The sequence below is a fragment of the Chiloscyllium plagiosum genome, unplaced genomic scaffold (genome assembly GCF_037043375.1).
Source record: "Chiloscyllium plagiosum isolate Xiang-an unplaced genomic scaffold, Cpla_swu_hap1 HiC_scaffold_28, whole genome shotgun sequence".
In the NCBI taxonomy this organism is placed as follows: domain Eukaryota; kingdom Metazoa; phylum Chordata; class Chondrichthyes; order Orectolobiformes; family Hemiscylliidae; genus Chiloscyllium; species Chiloscyllium plagiosum.
The window spans coordinates 41,426,161-41,442,271 of NW_028270166.1; the positions used below are offsets into that span (position 1 = coordinate 41,426,161).

The 16,111-nt window shown below is 41.7% G+C and overlaps 1 protein-coding gene across 3 annotated transcripts in view; it reads right to left on the minus strand.

The window, feature by feature from the left end:
- The window catches only part of kdm4b (lysine (K)-specific demethylase 4B), a 479,386-nt gene that overhangs the window by 397,122 nt on the left and 66,153 nt on the right, over positions 1 to 16,111 (minus strand). Inside the window, exons 1-2 of one of the 3 annotated variants that reach the window (XM_043720920.2) lie at positions 12,118 to 12,142; positions 11,914 to 11,977 (exon numbers count right to left, since the gene is read on the minus strand). The exons of 1 other annotated variant lie outside the window; for it this stretch is intronic. The gene's annotated coding sequence lies outside the window, so the exon portion shown is untranslated. Of the gene's footprint in view, positions 1 to 11,913; positions 11,978 to 12,117; positions 12,143 to 16,111 lie in introns of those variants that run through there. One more of the 3 variants, XM_043720917.2, reaches the window with a different exon arrangement.

Consider the following 16,111-nt stretch of genomic DNA (forward strand, 5'->3'; position numbering starts at 1 on the left):
GAAGAAAAGCAGTGAACCCAGCACCAATCCTTGTGGCACACATTGGTCACAGGCCTCTAGTCTGAAAGGTAACCCTCCACCACCACCCTATCTACGAGCCAGTTCTGTATCCAAATGGCTAGTTCTCCCTGCATTCCATGAGATCTAACCTTGCTGACCAGTCTATCATGAGTAACCTTGTCTAACGCCTTACTGAAGCCCATATGGATCACGTCCACCACTCTGCCCTCATCAATGATTCCAAACGGCAACACCAAACTAAGCTCGACACCCAGACTAACCACACGCACCCCCATCATTTGTGGCAAGTCTTACATGACATAACGGACTATAAAGTGAAGTCGAACACAATTGTGGGCAACCTGATGAGCTCAATGCATTCTGCACTCACTTGGAATAGGGAGGTTAGTAAAACAACGTCACCGATCCCAACAGCCTCACATAGACGTCTACCTATGGTCACCGCTGCAGACATTAAATCGGCTTTGTTAAGAGCAAACCCACGGAAAGCAACTGGCCCAGACAGAGTTCCCGGTCATGCACTCGCATCCTGTGCAGACCAGCTGGCAACAGTATTCACCGGCATCTTTAACCGCTCCTTATTTCAATCTGAAGTTCCAACCTGCTTCAAAAAGATGAACACCACCCCACTGCCAAAGAAAAATCATGCAGTGTGCCTCAACGACTACCGCCCAGTGGCTCTGACCTCCATAATTATGAAGTGCTTCAAGAGGTTAGTTATGACTCACTTCAACTCCAGCTATCCAACCTTGATCCTTTGCAGTTCACCAACCAGACACTATCTCCCTCACCTTACACTCATCCCTAGAACATCAAACTCCTACCTGTTGATTATATCTCCACCTTCACCACTATAATTTCAAATAAACTCATGCTCAAACATAGAGGCCGAGGTCTCGGCACCCCCTCCATAACTGGATCTTCACCCTGATTGTGGTCCAAGTCAGGGAGAATAGGCGGTAACACCTCCTCCACCATAATCCTCAACACTGGAAGCCCCCAAGTCTGCATACTCAGCCCCCTACAGGCAGTTATCCTATAATGCTCACTTATTAAACTTGATTTATCTGTAATTCGATTTGAATTAGCAACTTTTTTAATAAAGCTAACTCCCATTCACTGTTACACAATTCTCATCCCCCCAGCAAAGGGTGAGCAGAGGATTGGACCATGTGATCAGTCAGTTCATATACTTTCTCGAGAAGAGCTTCAGGAAAGATTGTGAAATGGTTGTGCTAGTGGACTTGGAAAAGCACTGTGAAAATGTTTTTACAGTCTGAGGACAAGAAGCTGAGTGCAATCTGTTAGTTAAAAAGTTTAAAGAATTGAGATAAGAGTGAAATTTCACTGGAATTGACTAACAGTAAAAGGACAGTGTTGAGGAGCAGTTTAAAACTTGGTTTTATTACGTATTAAGAGCTTTTTGTCTCTCTCATTTTGTTAAAAAATGTGCGGATGTTAAAAAATATCTTCAGACCCTGAATCTGTTTCAGTGACTAATCATTATGGTATCTGAAAAAAATACTAGTCCAGGGACAGGAATTTAGCTGCTCAGGGGGTCAGAGTGAGGAAACTCTGCATATAAGTGGGTGACAGAGAGAAAGGTGATGGCACATTAATTTTGGTGCATGTGTAGGTGCCCTGAGGAAACTAATGAGCTGTGCAGAAGAGATTCAGGGTTAGTCAGGGTCAGATGTTAGTGAGAATGAATGAGCGTGGGGAAGATGTTGCAGGAAATGATGGGTACAGTAGCAGAGGTACAATGAGTGTAAGGCAAGATGAAGATGGTGGCATGTTCACTGGCAGAGTGGAGAAAGTTGTTGATCTTCCTCCTACAGTGTGCATTGCTTCAGATGGTTGAGACTGCACAGGCCTGGATGGCAACGCTGGTCCAGGTTGGCACGGTCCCAGTACAATGGTGTCCATTGTTGGCTTGGGAGCACCACCCCGTCCCCATCAGTAGCATCTCCACGTCCCTGTCCACAAAGAGAGGCACCAGATTTCCATTGTCTGCCACATCTAGGGTCAATGTCAGGAACCATGCAGGGCAGCTCCAGACTGACAGTTCCAGTCTAGTACACTATCTTTTTAAAAGATGGTGCTGCACCAAGGATGTTGGTCAATTCTGGGATATCTGGGAAGTGGTGAGTGGTTTTGGAAATGGCACAAGGTAAAATGGTGCTGGAATGTGGGCCGGGGGTGGGGTAGGTAATAAATCAGGCAGATTTTGTAAAATAAGGTGATACATGTCCCAAAGCATCACAATGTGAAATCCTCCAAAAAGCTTGACAAAACTGACACTTAGCGAAAAAAATTAAGATTCAGCCCTTGAAGACTGGCTAGAATATAGCGCAACTAGCTGGTATAGATGTCAATCACGAGTAATCAATTGAAGATTCTGATGACTTGCACTATACAGTACCATGCAAACTTTACTGAGCCTAACACAAACAATACCACAGTCTAACTACTATTTTTGTTTCTATTTTTACTGGCGTTCTTGGTGGCCCACACATAGGCTTCACTATTTCTATAGAAAATCATGCAATAACACAGCACCACATGGGAACACAACCATGGCATTCTTGGAGAACTATCCTCTTTAGACATTCAATTGCATGGTCAAATTCCACTCCAACTCTATTGGCAAGTTTGCTGACAGCACTACTGTTGTAGGTTGGATCTCAAACAACGATGAGACAGAATACAAGAAAGAGATTGAGTGGCTAGCGGTATGGTGTAATAGTAATAATCACTCCACCAGTCAGCAAAACAAAGGAGCTAGGAGAGGGAGGACTGCAGATGCTGGAGATCAGAGTCAAAGTGTGGAGCTGGAAAATGCACAGCCGGTCAGGCAATAGGAAAGTCGACATTTCCAGCATAAGCCTTTCATCACAAATGTGTGCGTGCACACATGTGCGTGCATAAGAGGGCTGAGTGATAAATAGGTAGGGGCTGTGGGAGAAGGTAGCTAGGAATGCAACAGGTAGATGGAAGTGGGGTGTGGTGGTCATAGGTCAGAGCGGATAGGTGGGAACGAAGATGGACAAGTTGGACAGTTCAAAAGGGCAGTGCCAAGTTAGAGAGTTGGATCTGGGATAAGGTGAGGGGAGTGGAGAGGTGGCAATTGGTGAAATAGATATTGACGCTGTGTGGTTGCAGCGTCCCAAGGCAGAAGATGAGGTGTTCTTCCTCCGTTGGCAGGTGGCCCAAGACTTGTAGGTCCTTGGTGGAATGGGAGGGGAAGTTGAAGTATTCGGCCACAGGGTGGCAGGGTTGTTTAGTGCATGTGTCCCAGAGATGTTCTCTGAAGCGTTCTATAAATTGGCGTCCCATCACCCTGATGCAGAGGAGACCACATCGAGAGCAACAGACAAAGGAGAGATGGTGTTTGGATGTGCAGGAAAATCTCTGCCAGATGTGAAAGGATCCTTTGGGGCCTTGGATGGAGTTGAGGGGGAGGTGTGGGTGCAGGGTTTACACTTCTTGCGATGACAAGGGAAGGTGATTATTGACTTCAGGAAGCGGAGTGGACAGCACACCCTCCTTCTGCATCAATGGGGCTGAGGTGGAGATGGTCGACAGCATTAAGTCCGTAGGAGTGATGGTTTCCCACAAACTGCCCTGATCCACCCTCAAAGTGACAGTCAAGCAAGCACAACACACCCCTACTTCCTCAAAAGGCTAAGGACATTCAGCATGTCCACAAAGCCTCTTACCAACTTTTACAGACGTATCATAGAAAATATCCTATCTGGATGCATCAGGCTGTGGGAAGACAACTGCTCTTCCCAATACCACAAGAAATTAGAGAAAGTTGTGAATACAGCCCAATCCATCACACAAATCAGTGTTCCAACTATTAACTCCATATAAACTTCCTGCTGCCTTGGGAAAGCAGCCAATATAATCAAAGACCCTCCCCACCGTGGTTAGAATCTCTTCCAACCTCTCTTCATTTAGGCAGAAGATAAAAGTTCGAATATGCATACAAACAGATTCAAAAGCCGTTTCTTCCCAACTGTTATCAGACCTTTGAACAGACCGGAGTCGAAAATTGTGCAGCTGGAAAAGCACAGCAGGTCAGGCAACATCAGACAAGGAGTGTCAACATTTCAGGTGTAAATCCTTCAACAGGAACGTGGGCTTATGCCCAAAACACAGACTCTCCTGCTGCCTAGCCAGCTGTGCTTTTCCAGCACCACACTTATTAATTCTAACTCTCCAGCATCACTTTCTCCTTTTGAACGAACCTCTCAAATATTCATATTGATCTCTCTCTCTGCACCCTACGTGGCTATAATACTGCACTCTGTTCTGCAACCTGATGCACTTTTTATGGTATGATCTGCCTGTAGAGCACGCAAAACAATACTTTTCACTGCATTTCAGTATGCGTGATAACAATAAATCAAACCAATTTTCTCGTTACTAAACTCTCACAATATGGAGATGGTACAGAATATGTTGATGACATGGATCATCAGTCATTATTTAGACTGGCAGGTTAGATTCAAGGGACTGAATGACATACTCCTGCTCCTAATTCCTATCACAATCTAATTCAAACCTACTGCTGAGAACATCCCTTATTCTGAAGAAATGTAGACATGTAACCCATCTGTTACTACAATTGCGAACACACTGATCTGCATACTTAAAATCAAGTCTCAATTCCATCATCAACCAACCCAGTTTTTCCAGAGAGCATGTATTCTTTGCTAGACTGTGATCAGTGAAGTGTCAGAGCAGGTTGTGTCATTAGGGGGAAGGTCATTCAACTACTGATAATTTTAGATCAATCTAACATCCATTCTAAAAAGACTTGAAAACATTACGAAGTAGGCAAACATATTGAATGATCTCTGGAGAATAAAATCAAAGAGCAGTGGAAACCCTCCAAATCCATAAAATTTGCATCCCCCAGCTGTCACAAATTGTAATCATGTGGAGAAAGTATTCCCACATTGCATATTACACAAGAGAATCCCAGAGTTTGATACATAAAGGAATTATAATGTTTCTAAATCAGAAAAGTACAATTTTGGAGCGGAACTTTCAGGTAGTGGTCTTTCTCTATTTCTGCTGGCCTTACCCTTTAACTTACTATGCAGTACTGCCCAACGCTCACTGACTCTAGACCTTTAATTGTTGATCTGTGCCACACATTGTACTTTGTAGCTGAAAACAGTAGGTGTAGAGTGCAATAACCAGATAACTGTACAAGCATGTTGATAAACATGGCTGCAACTCTGCTCCCTTGCGAATTTTCTTTTCATATTTTAAAATAATTTACAAAATACAAAGTAGAGCAAGTGGGCCACATGAAAACATTTAAAATCTGGTTTGATGCCGCATTGGAAACAAGCCTGAGTGGAGTGAGATGGCTTCCCATAGGTGTCTCGCACTGCTACACTTCAAAGTCAATTATAGCCATTTGTGTGTCAGAAAGCAGAAGTCATTTTGCAGTTATGCAAATCAACAAGGCAACATAACTGTACTCTACCAACAAAAACAGTTTATAGTTCTAGAGCATTCTTGATTACATTTGATTTCCAGCTTTAATAGTCCAAATAAAAGAAAGTGTCAACTACATAGGAGTTACTCACTACATTATAAAAATGAATAAAACAATCCAGAGTCCCTGTAAAGAAAAATGGAATAATGATTGAAGTTGTTTTTGCATGTTGCTGTTAGTGCTCAGGTAACAAAACAAATATTGCACCATACCACAGGTATACAGCACGTTTATTAGGCCCAGATGTGGAGGCAAACAATGGGATTGGAGACCAGAAAAACAACTAAATAGCTACTCCCTTTATATTTAGAAAGAAAGTGGGAGAACAGTGTGGCTTCAGTTGATGACACCATCTCTGGGCAAAAGTGCCGATAATTTTCAACTGTTCTGCAACAATGGAATTCTGACAATAAGATCAATTCCCTTCAATTTCCAGAATAATAGTTCAAATTAACAAGCATGGTCCCTTTAAATGATGTTAGATCAATCTCCCGATGACCAGAGAATGCATTCTGCAATTTTTTTATCCTTTCATGGGACACGGGTATTGCTGGCAAGGCCAGCATTTGTTGCTATCCACACAACTGCCTTGAAGATAGCAGTGATCCTCTTTTAAATGAGTGGTGTCCAACACACCAACAGTATGACTGGAAAGGGAGTTTTATCCCACAAATTGGATGAAAACTGACATGTGTGATGCTGGGGACATGTGGAATGAGCAAGACACATAATCCACTCAACGCTTCTGAAAATTTTGGTAAATGTTCAGTCCCATCTTTTGCAACAATGGATCGGAGTCAGGAAGCAAGTTACTCGCTATTGAATTTCCAACCGCTTATTAACTTGCTTTTATTAGCACAGAATGTACACAGCTGGTCCACAGATTCAGTTTTTAACAGCATAGAAAAAAGCCCTTTGGCTCCATCTTGTACACACTGGTCAACAAGCATCTATACTTTCTAATCATGGTTTGTCATTTTTATAAACGATCTGGAGGTGGGCATAGAAGGATGGGTTAGGAAATTTGCAGATAACACTAAGGTAGGGAGAGTTGTGGATAGTGCCAAAGGATGTTGTGGGTTACAGAGGGACATAGATAAGCTGCAGAGCTGGTGGAGAAGTGACAAATGGAGTTTAATGCGAAAAGTGTGAGGTACTTCACTTCAGAAGTCGTAACAGGAATGCGGAGTACTAAGCTCATGGTAAACTTCTTGGTAGTGTGGATGAACAAAGAGATGTGTGTCCAGGTGCATAAATCCCTGAAAGTTGCCGCCCAGGTTGACAGGCACATGGTGTTTGGCATTTATTGATAGGGGGATTGATTTTCGGAGCCACGAGGACATGCTTCAGCTGTACAAGACACTGGTAAGGCTGCACCTGGAATATTGCATGCAGCTCTGGTCACCACATTATAGGAAGGATGTGGAAGCTTTGAAGGGGTCAGAGGATATTTACTAGGATGTTGCCTAGTATGGAAGGAAGGTCTTACCAATAAAGTCTGTTTTCGTTGGAGAAGAAGAAGATTGAGAGGTAACTTAATCGAGACATAAGATAATCAGAGGGTTAGATCGGGTGGACGGTGACAGTCTTTTACCTCGAATGGTGAAAGCTAACATGACAGGACATAGCTTTAAATTAAGGGGGGAGAGATTTAGGACAGATATTAGGGGTAGTTTCCTTACTCAGAGAGAGTAGTAGGGGTATGGCACGGCCTGCCTGCAACAGTAGTAGACTCACTAACTTTAAGGGCAATTAAATGGGCCTTGGACATACATATGAATAATAATGGAACGGCATAGGTTACATGGGCATCAGATTATTTTCACTGGTCGCCGCAACATCAAGGGCTGAAGGGCCGGTATTGCTCTGTAATGTTCTGTGCTCTATCTATCCTAATCTTAATTTCTAGTACTTGGCCCATAGCCTTGTGCACTATGAGGTTTCAAATGCTCATCTAAAGACTTCAAATCAACTTCTGGTCAACAGTAACCCCAAAATATTCATAATAGGGAATTCACTAATGGTAAAACCACTGAATGGCAAGGACAGTGGTTCGAGTATCATCTTTTGCAGATGGTTACCAATGTGTACAAATGGTATTTGTCACCTGTCAGAGCAAGTCTAAAAGATGTCCAGATCTTGCTGCTTATTTGGTAGCCAATGCTTGGAGTAAGACAGGAATGAAATCAGAAACCAAGCAGCCCTGGTGGATCCCAAAATTAGCAGTGAGCAGGTTATGACTGTCCAAATGCTGCTTGACAGTACTGATAGGACATACCACCGTGATTCACCACACTGAAGGAAATTACAAAGTAGGCAGACTGTTCCCACAGACAGATTTGAAAACTAAAACAAAAATTTCAAAGTCATGACGTTGCTAACCAGGAGCCAATACAAGTCAGCAAACATAGGGGTGGTGACCAAGGCATTATAGTCAACATGGGATTTTGGCAACGGGTTAACTGCTCGTTTGTAAATAACTAGTTCAGTGATAAGCTTAGATAGAACTGATTATATTGTCTGCAAACTTCTGATTTTGTTTTTACTAAGTGTAAAGAACAAATTAAGCCTGTTGAAGTGCCTGCACACTAACTTTATTAATATTACACCAGGATAGCCCCACCATGGGTTAGCACTGCTGCCTCACAGCACTAGGGACCCCGGTTCAATTCCTGCCTCGGGCGACTGTGTGGAGTTTGCATATTCTCCCCATGGCTGCAGTCATGTGTTGCAGATACACCCACAAATGTCATTAGGGAGGGAGGGAATCAAGGATTTTGACCCAGAAACACTGAAGGAATGACAATATATTTATATATCACTTGGAGGGGAACTTGCAGATGATGGCATCTATCTAGCAATGTAGATGATCATCCAAATATGTCCTATCTGCAAAAAAAAAAAGCAGGACAAATCCAATGCAACCATTTACAGACCTATCAAATGTTTCTCTATCATCAGCAAATCAATAGAAGGGGTCATTGAGATTGCTCTCAAGCAGTACTCATTAACCCAGTGTGCACCACAGCCCTTTTAGCCTTGGGTTAAGCATTGGCAAAAGAGCTGAAGCCCAGAAGGGAGGCAAGAGGCACTGCCCTCAAAATTAAGATATCAAGGATATTTTAAATAATCAAGCAAAACTGGAATCACGGCAGGATAAGGGTAAAAGTTCTGCATGTTAGAATCACAACTAGCACAAAAAGGAAAATAACTGCCATTGTTGGAGGTCAATCATTTCCGTCATAAAGATGTAAGCACGGAAACAGACCCTTCGGTCCAACCTGTCCATGCCGACCAGATATCCGAAACCAATCTAGTCCAATTTGCCAGCACATCTCCGTGAAAGTTCCTCTTGATAGTGTCCTTGGCTTCATCAGCGGCTTCATCAATGATCTTCACTCCAACATGAGGTCAGAAGTGGGTATGTTTGCTGGTGATTGCACAACATTCACCTCAAAAGGGTGAAAAAAAGCCATGTCCATACACAGAAAGACATGAATAGCATCCAAGTTTAGGGTGAGAAGTGGCAAATAACATTCTTGCTCCACATGTGTCCAGCAATAAGCATCTCCAATGAGAGAATTAAACAAGACAGGTGATTAACTCTCAATATTCAATGGCATTACCATTGCTGAATCTCCCATTAACATCCTGGAGATTACCATTGACCAGGTCAATCAAAAATATTGTGGCTACTATAGGTCAGTTGCTTGGAATTCAATGGCAAATAACTCACTCACTAGCTTCCTAAAACCTCTCTTCCACCTACAAGATAAGTCACTAGTGTAATGGACTACTCTCCATTTCTTGGAGTGGTGCAGCTGAAGAAGTTTGACACCAGCTGGACGAAGGAGCCCACTTGACTGATAACCTTTCAATAACTGTGAAACTCACTCACTAAATCAAAGCAGTAGTAGTGAGTACCAACTACTGACAGGGGCCTCAAACTGGGGCACATTGTTACTAAATAAGGGACATGCATTTAAATCTGAGATGTTAAGGAATTTCTTCTCCTATATGCAATGCCTGTTATTCTCTAGCCCATAGAGTTGTAGAGGCTAGATTACAAAGTATTTAAGAAGCATTGGATAGATTTTTGAAAGATTGACAAGTGAGGCCTATGAGGAGCTGGCACAAAAGACAAGTTGAGGCCTGGGACAAATCAGCCATGATCTTGTGAAATTACAAACCAGGTTTGAAGGGCTGAAGGCCCTACTCCTGATCTTTTGTTTTATCTTATGTCATTATAGGAAGGACAGTTACTCTCACCTCCCATCTGGAGTTCAGCCATTTGCTCCAAGGCTTGAACCAAGGCTGTGATGAGGTCAGTGGTCCTGCAGGGGTGCATCAGTGAGCAGGTTGATATAAAGAAAGTGCTGCTTGATAGCACTGTCAATGAGCCCTTCCATTACTTCAGTGATAACCAAGAGCAGACAAATGCAAGGATAACTGGCTAGATTTGATTTGTCATCTTTTGCATACAGGGCAATTTTCCACATAGCTAGTTTTGTGTTTGCGCTGCACAACTTAGCGAGGGGTCCTGCATGTTTTTTTTTAAATAGTAACAGGAACCCTACACTAGATCTAATCCATCTAAATGTTGACTTGGAGATCTTAATGCCAACACTTGAATGCCTGAAACAAGAAACAGCTCAACTCTCGAATAAGAATACTTTTCTCATCAAGGTGAACAGCGAAGTACATTCATAAGCAAAGAATAAAAGTGATCACGCTCTCTCCTCTGAGTAAAATTACATTTAGACCGATTAGTTAGTAGCAAAGAGTCTCAAATACTATGCTTAACTGCACAACACAAAGATCTAAAAGAAATGTAATGCGAGTGTCCTTATGTTAAGACACTCAATGCACTGTACCTCAGGACTTGTGACCTCCATGAATATAAAATCCCCTTAGAAGGTGTAATAGGATTACATGGTGTTAGGATGTTTTACAGCACGTACTGTATGATAAAATTAGTCGTCTTCCTTCCCAGAATAATGCATTCATTAAAATATAATGCAAGCTGGTTGAAGAGTAGATGACCACTAGGTGGCAATAGAAGAGCTAAAATACTGTCAAGACTATCCCACAGAATTAACAAAATATCAACATTTCAGACTAATTTTCAACTGAGCAACAGTTATGAAGTAAGAGCTTGTCAAAGTGAGAGCACACAATGAAATAGAACAGTTGCTAAACACATTTGAACCAGAGGTGAATACATTTCCTCAATCTACATTGTAAATATTGAATTCCCAAGTTAAAATATTGAAGTTTGATAACTTCAACTGCAACATATTAAAATTTCAAAAGGTGCAAAGACGTCAGTTGATATTCTCAAGTTCACAGTTTCCTAAAACAATTGGCTCCAAAATGTATTGCCCCATCAAAGCTCTCCTGAGGTAAATTTAATCCTATCCAGCAGTCTATCAAATAACAACCATACCTAGTCCACAAGCAGTAAACTGCCAATCTTTACAAGCTGTCCCTGACTCTCATGTCCCTGCTTGACACCAGAGTGAGGCTTTACCAGGCAAAGCAACATCAGCACTTGGACTAGGAATCAATGCAAATTAGGGCTTAACAATGGAGATTGCAAATATTTTTTCTTTTCTTCATTCAGGAATTATATAATGTTACATTCACCACACATGCGCACAAAGCATATTGTGCCAAAAACAGAGTTTTCCATTAGCTTTAAGTAGATGATGCACAGGCATGATCAGTGGCAGCATTTTTCAGTAGTTTTATAGTAGTTCTGATAGTTGAAGCCACAAGATGCACTGACAACTGTCAAAGTGGTTAACAGATTAGCCATTCTGATTTCACGATTTTACATGCAGGAGCACAACTTGAAATGCTTCCGAAAGGGATGGAGATGCGTGTGTAAGTGGACATATTGAATGGCTATGCATAAATAACTGTGTAATTTGGGAATTAGTGGTGTTCATCTGGCCTTCGTATGAATCACAAACATTTTCTGGATTAGTGGTGCTGGAAGAGCATAGCAGTTCAGGCAGCATCCAAGGAGCTTTGAAATCGACGTTTCGGGCAAAAGCTGCCTGAACTACTGTGCTCTTCCAGCACCACTAATCCAGAATCTGGTTTCCAGCATCTGCAGTCATTGTTTTTACCTAATGAATCACAAACAGCCTAACCTGCCAGATAACACACTTATTTGGTTCCTTCATGCAGACTATGACAACTTAAATATTGCAAGACTACATAAAAGTCAATAAACATTCAAAACACATTGAATATAACAAACAGATTGAGGGACAGCAGGTGGATATCAAAATCTCTAAGGAGCTCTAAAGTGCATCCCTGACCATCTGTTTCTTTCAGAGTTCTGCAATAGGTTGTAGTTTACTTACCTTATAATTAGATGATGTTTGGTATTCTCATACAAGACAAAGCAGATAAACTGGTTGTTTGCACCTGCAATTAAGAATAGAGGTGTAAATTACAGGGTATTATCAGACTGTTAAATTGGATAAACTGCAGGACAGGTTTTCCCATCATTTTAAAAAATCAACTCAGCGCACTGGCTTTGAAAGACCATATTTTTTCCAACTTACTGATTACTTCTTCTAAACTCTTTGACCTTCATTGGGCAGCACTCCTGTACTTCAGATATTCTTCACATTAGTTCTTGAACAACACATCTCGGCAGACTTTCAACTGCATCACTAATAAACGACCTCAACTGTTTCCCAATCTCAACCTTTTGAGTAAAAGGCCATTGGACAGAGATCAAGTGCAAAAACCCTGGTTGAGTTGATGTTCCTTAGCAGGCCCCTGGGACCAACTTTGACAATCCAATTTATGGTCTCACTGATAGCAACTTACTCGGCAAAAGGTTTTGGACGTTTTGTTTACTGTTACAACAGATGGCCACTCCAACACAAGCTGTTGTGGGGGGGGGGGGGGGGAGGGAGAGAACATTTGTGATATCCATTTGAAAATTACATGCAGTTACATGATTTGCAATCAAAGGGGTGCAGAAAGGAGAAAGGGAATCTCAAAAATTAGATTGGCCGTTACAATTCATCAACGGATTTGTTTTACCACAAGAAAATGCACAAGGAGATGGTTTAATGGTATTAGTCTGGTAATAGATGGTTAAACTAGTTGTTCAAAGATCCACATCCCACATAATTATGTTCCCTTGGTCTTAACTGATCATACTGCACCAATCAAATGAGTCAGTAACAGATCAAACTGGAACAGAGAATAACACCACAACTACACAATTCTCACGTGATACTAAAATATCATTTTTAGTGTTGGATTGTGTCTCCATTTTCTCCTGATTCACCACATGGATTCATCACAGAGCTGCAACTTAACTACAATTTACCTCATTGCTCCTAGAATTACTGCTGAGTTAAAGAAAGTAGCCAAGTCTTCCTATTAAAATTACTTTACTGGTAGAATGTGAACGTCAGATGAGACCAAGGTAAGTATGGGATATAATGCTCTCTGCAAATCCCTATCGGCATTCTGTGGACTCAAATGTATAGAATGATCGGGGAGAATTGCTATACCCCATCAAAGCCTTCATGAAAACAGGGAGCTAAGGCAGAAGAGAAATGCCAAGAAATTCTGGAGGAGATTTCACTCATGTTGCTTTTATACCTTTTGACACAATACTGGAATGATCAGAATGGAATGGGCAGCACGGTGGCACAGTGGTTAGCACTGCTGCCTCTCAGCGCTAGAGACACGGGTTCAATTCCCACCTCAGGCGACTAACTGTGTGGAGTTTGCACATTCTCCCAGTGTCTACGTGGGTGTCCTCCAGGTGCTCCGGTTTCCTCCCAGAGTCCAAAAATGTGCAGGTTAGGTGAATTGGCCATGCTAAATTGCCCGTAGTGTTAGGTGCAGGGGAATGGGTCTGGATGGGTTGCGCTTCGGCGGGTTGGTGTGGACTTGTTGGGCCGCAGGGCCTGTTTCAGTAAGTAATCTAAAATCTAACTATCACTGAAGTTACACAAACATACATCAGATAATACACTCTTGGCTTCTAATTTATCTTAATTGGTTTTTCCTCCCCCACCTACATAGTAATGGGGTTCTTTTTGTATTGAGTGCTTTATGGACAGAATAAATATTGAAGAGCATTAGTCTGCTTTCATCTGTAAATAACAGGAGTTTTTTTTGCTTAAGAAATCCATAGCTTGGAAAGATTTTGGTAGTAGTTGAGAAAGTTTTCAGGCTCCTGGCCCATCTGTTTCTTATCACTCGGACTGCCACACCCTTCTTTCTTTTTCATTGTTTACATTTTTTTCCTAACATCAAGTTCATCTTTAGGTGAGGAACGAGGTTATGAGAGGCTGCTGCAGTAGAGAACGCAATGTGGATCTGGCCATTCCTCATGGCTGCGTCCTGGTGGGTCCTTTGACTAGACTGCCTTTGATGGCAGCTGAAGAAAAAGGTGGGCCTGGGCCTGGAATTCCAATGGTCTGAGTTTTCCTCAAGGCTTCTGCAGCATCATCATGCTGACATGGTTGGTCTGGCCCAGCCTTGGACTCCTTTCTGCTGCTTCAGTGGCTGTTTGTGTCAGCATCAATATGGGTGTCCTTCCGGAGGCTTCAGTCAGTCCATGACCCTACACGGCATTCTCTTCAGCATCATGGGGGTCCGGCCTGGGATTCCAAAAGGGGGTTGGGTCCTCAAGTAGGAGGACTTTGTCTTAAAAATTCTCTTTTTTAATTAAAAATATCTTCTTATTCCTTTATTATATCATGTTAGGACAGAAGGCATTTGGTATGCTTTCCTTTATCGGTCAGAGTATTGAGTACAGGAGTTGGGACTGTACAGGACATTGGTTAGGCTACTGTTGGAATATCGTGTGCAATTCTGGTCTCCTATTGGAAAGATGTTGTGAAACTTGAAAAGGTTCAGAAAAGATTTACAAAGATGTTGCCAGGGTTGAAGGATTTGAGCTATAGACGGGCGCTGAACAGGCTGGGGCTGTTTTCCCTGGAGTGTCGGAGGCTGAGGGGTGACCTTATAGAGGCTGAGGGGTGACCTTATAGAGGCTAACAAAATTATGAGGGGCACGGGTAGGATAAATAGACAAAGTCTTTTCCCTGGGATCGGGGAGCCCAGAACTAGAGGGCATAGGTTTAGGGTGAGAGGGGAAAGATATAAAAGAGACCTAAAGGGGCAACTTTTTCACGCAGAGGGTGATACGTGTATGGAATGACTTGCCAGAAGATGCGGTGGAGGCTGGTACAATTGCAACATTTAAGAGGCATTTGGATGGGTATATGAATAGGAAGGGTTCGGAGGGATATGGTCCGGGTGCTGGTAGGTGGGACGAGATTGGGTTGGGATATCTGGACGGCCTGGACCAAAGGGTCTGTTTCCTTGCTGTACATCTCTATGACTCTGACAGTTTTGAACTTTTTATTTCTTTATTTTTCTAATTTAAGATTACTTTGTATGTTTTAAGGTCTGCAATACTAGATATTTAATTTGAGTTTTTAAAATATTTTCCCCTAAGAATGTGCACTCCAGAATCTGTCCTCAGTACCTTGTTGTTATCTAAGATGGCACTGAAAGTGGCGACTTGTAAACTTTTCACCGTCATCATGCGAGTGTATGACAGTAAAGCTAATTCAATTCAATTAGTTCATTAGGAGATAGGTTACCTTAGTTTAAAATTCCAGACCAGGAAGTGCTTGGTTAGAAACCTGAAAAGGTTTTCTCAGTTTCAAATAATCTTAAATGCAGTTGTGTGAAAATTCAAAGAACTGGCTATCAAACTCTCTAGACAGGGAATTGAAAGCAATAGTTAAGTCAAATCTATAGACATGATAAAGAAAGGAATTCTCTCTGGCATTTGAGTGGTTTTAAAGGAATGCTATTGGGATAGACAGAATATTGTCTTTTTACTAGCATTTCTAAATCTTTCAAATTGTACATATAAATGGTTTGGTTTAATCTATTTTACTGTCTTCTCTGCACAATACACTTGTTTATTTGTTAAAATCTGATCTGTGCTCTACATGCTTGTCTTTCACTGAAAGACATTTTGTGAAATACAAAATTCAAGATTGGACTTGTTCAGCAATAACATGAACTGGTATCATAAGTACAAAATTTAATAAAAGGCAAGATTCAAAACAATGAAAAGAAATAATTTCTAATTATGAAGTTGACACAATCACCACCTGTTCAAAGTGCTTTATAGCCAATAAATGTTTTGAAGTCTATTCACAGATGTAATCTTCTCCCTTACGGGGAAGGTCTTTGGGATTGGGGATGGTAGTGTCTCAAAACAAGGGAACAGTCATTTAGTTCTAAGATGAAGAAAAATTACTTAAGTAAAGAGTTGTACACCTTTGGAATTCTCTAGATTGTTATGGATGCTTCATCATTTGATGCTGGGATAGACAGATTCTTAGTCTCAGGGAAACTGCAGCCCAAGTTCAGTGGTGATCTTTTAAATTGAGAAGGCGATTGAGTGGATCATGTAATTGTCTGTTGTTTGATCTGCTTCCACTGCAGCTTGATAGTTCAATGACAAGCGAAATGTACAACTGCAGACTCTGCCATATATGA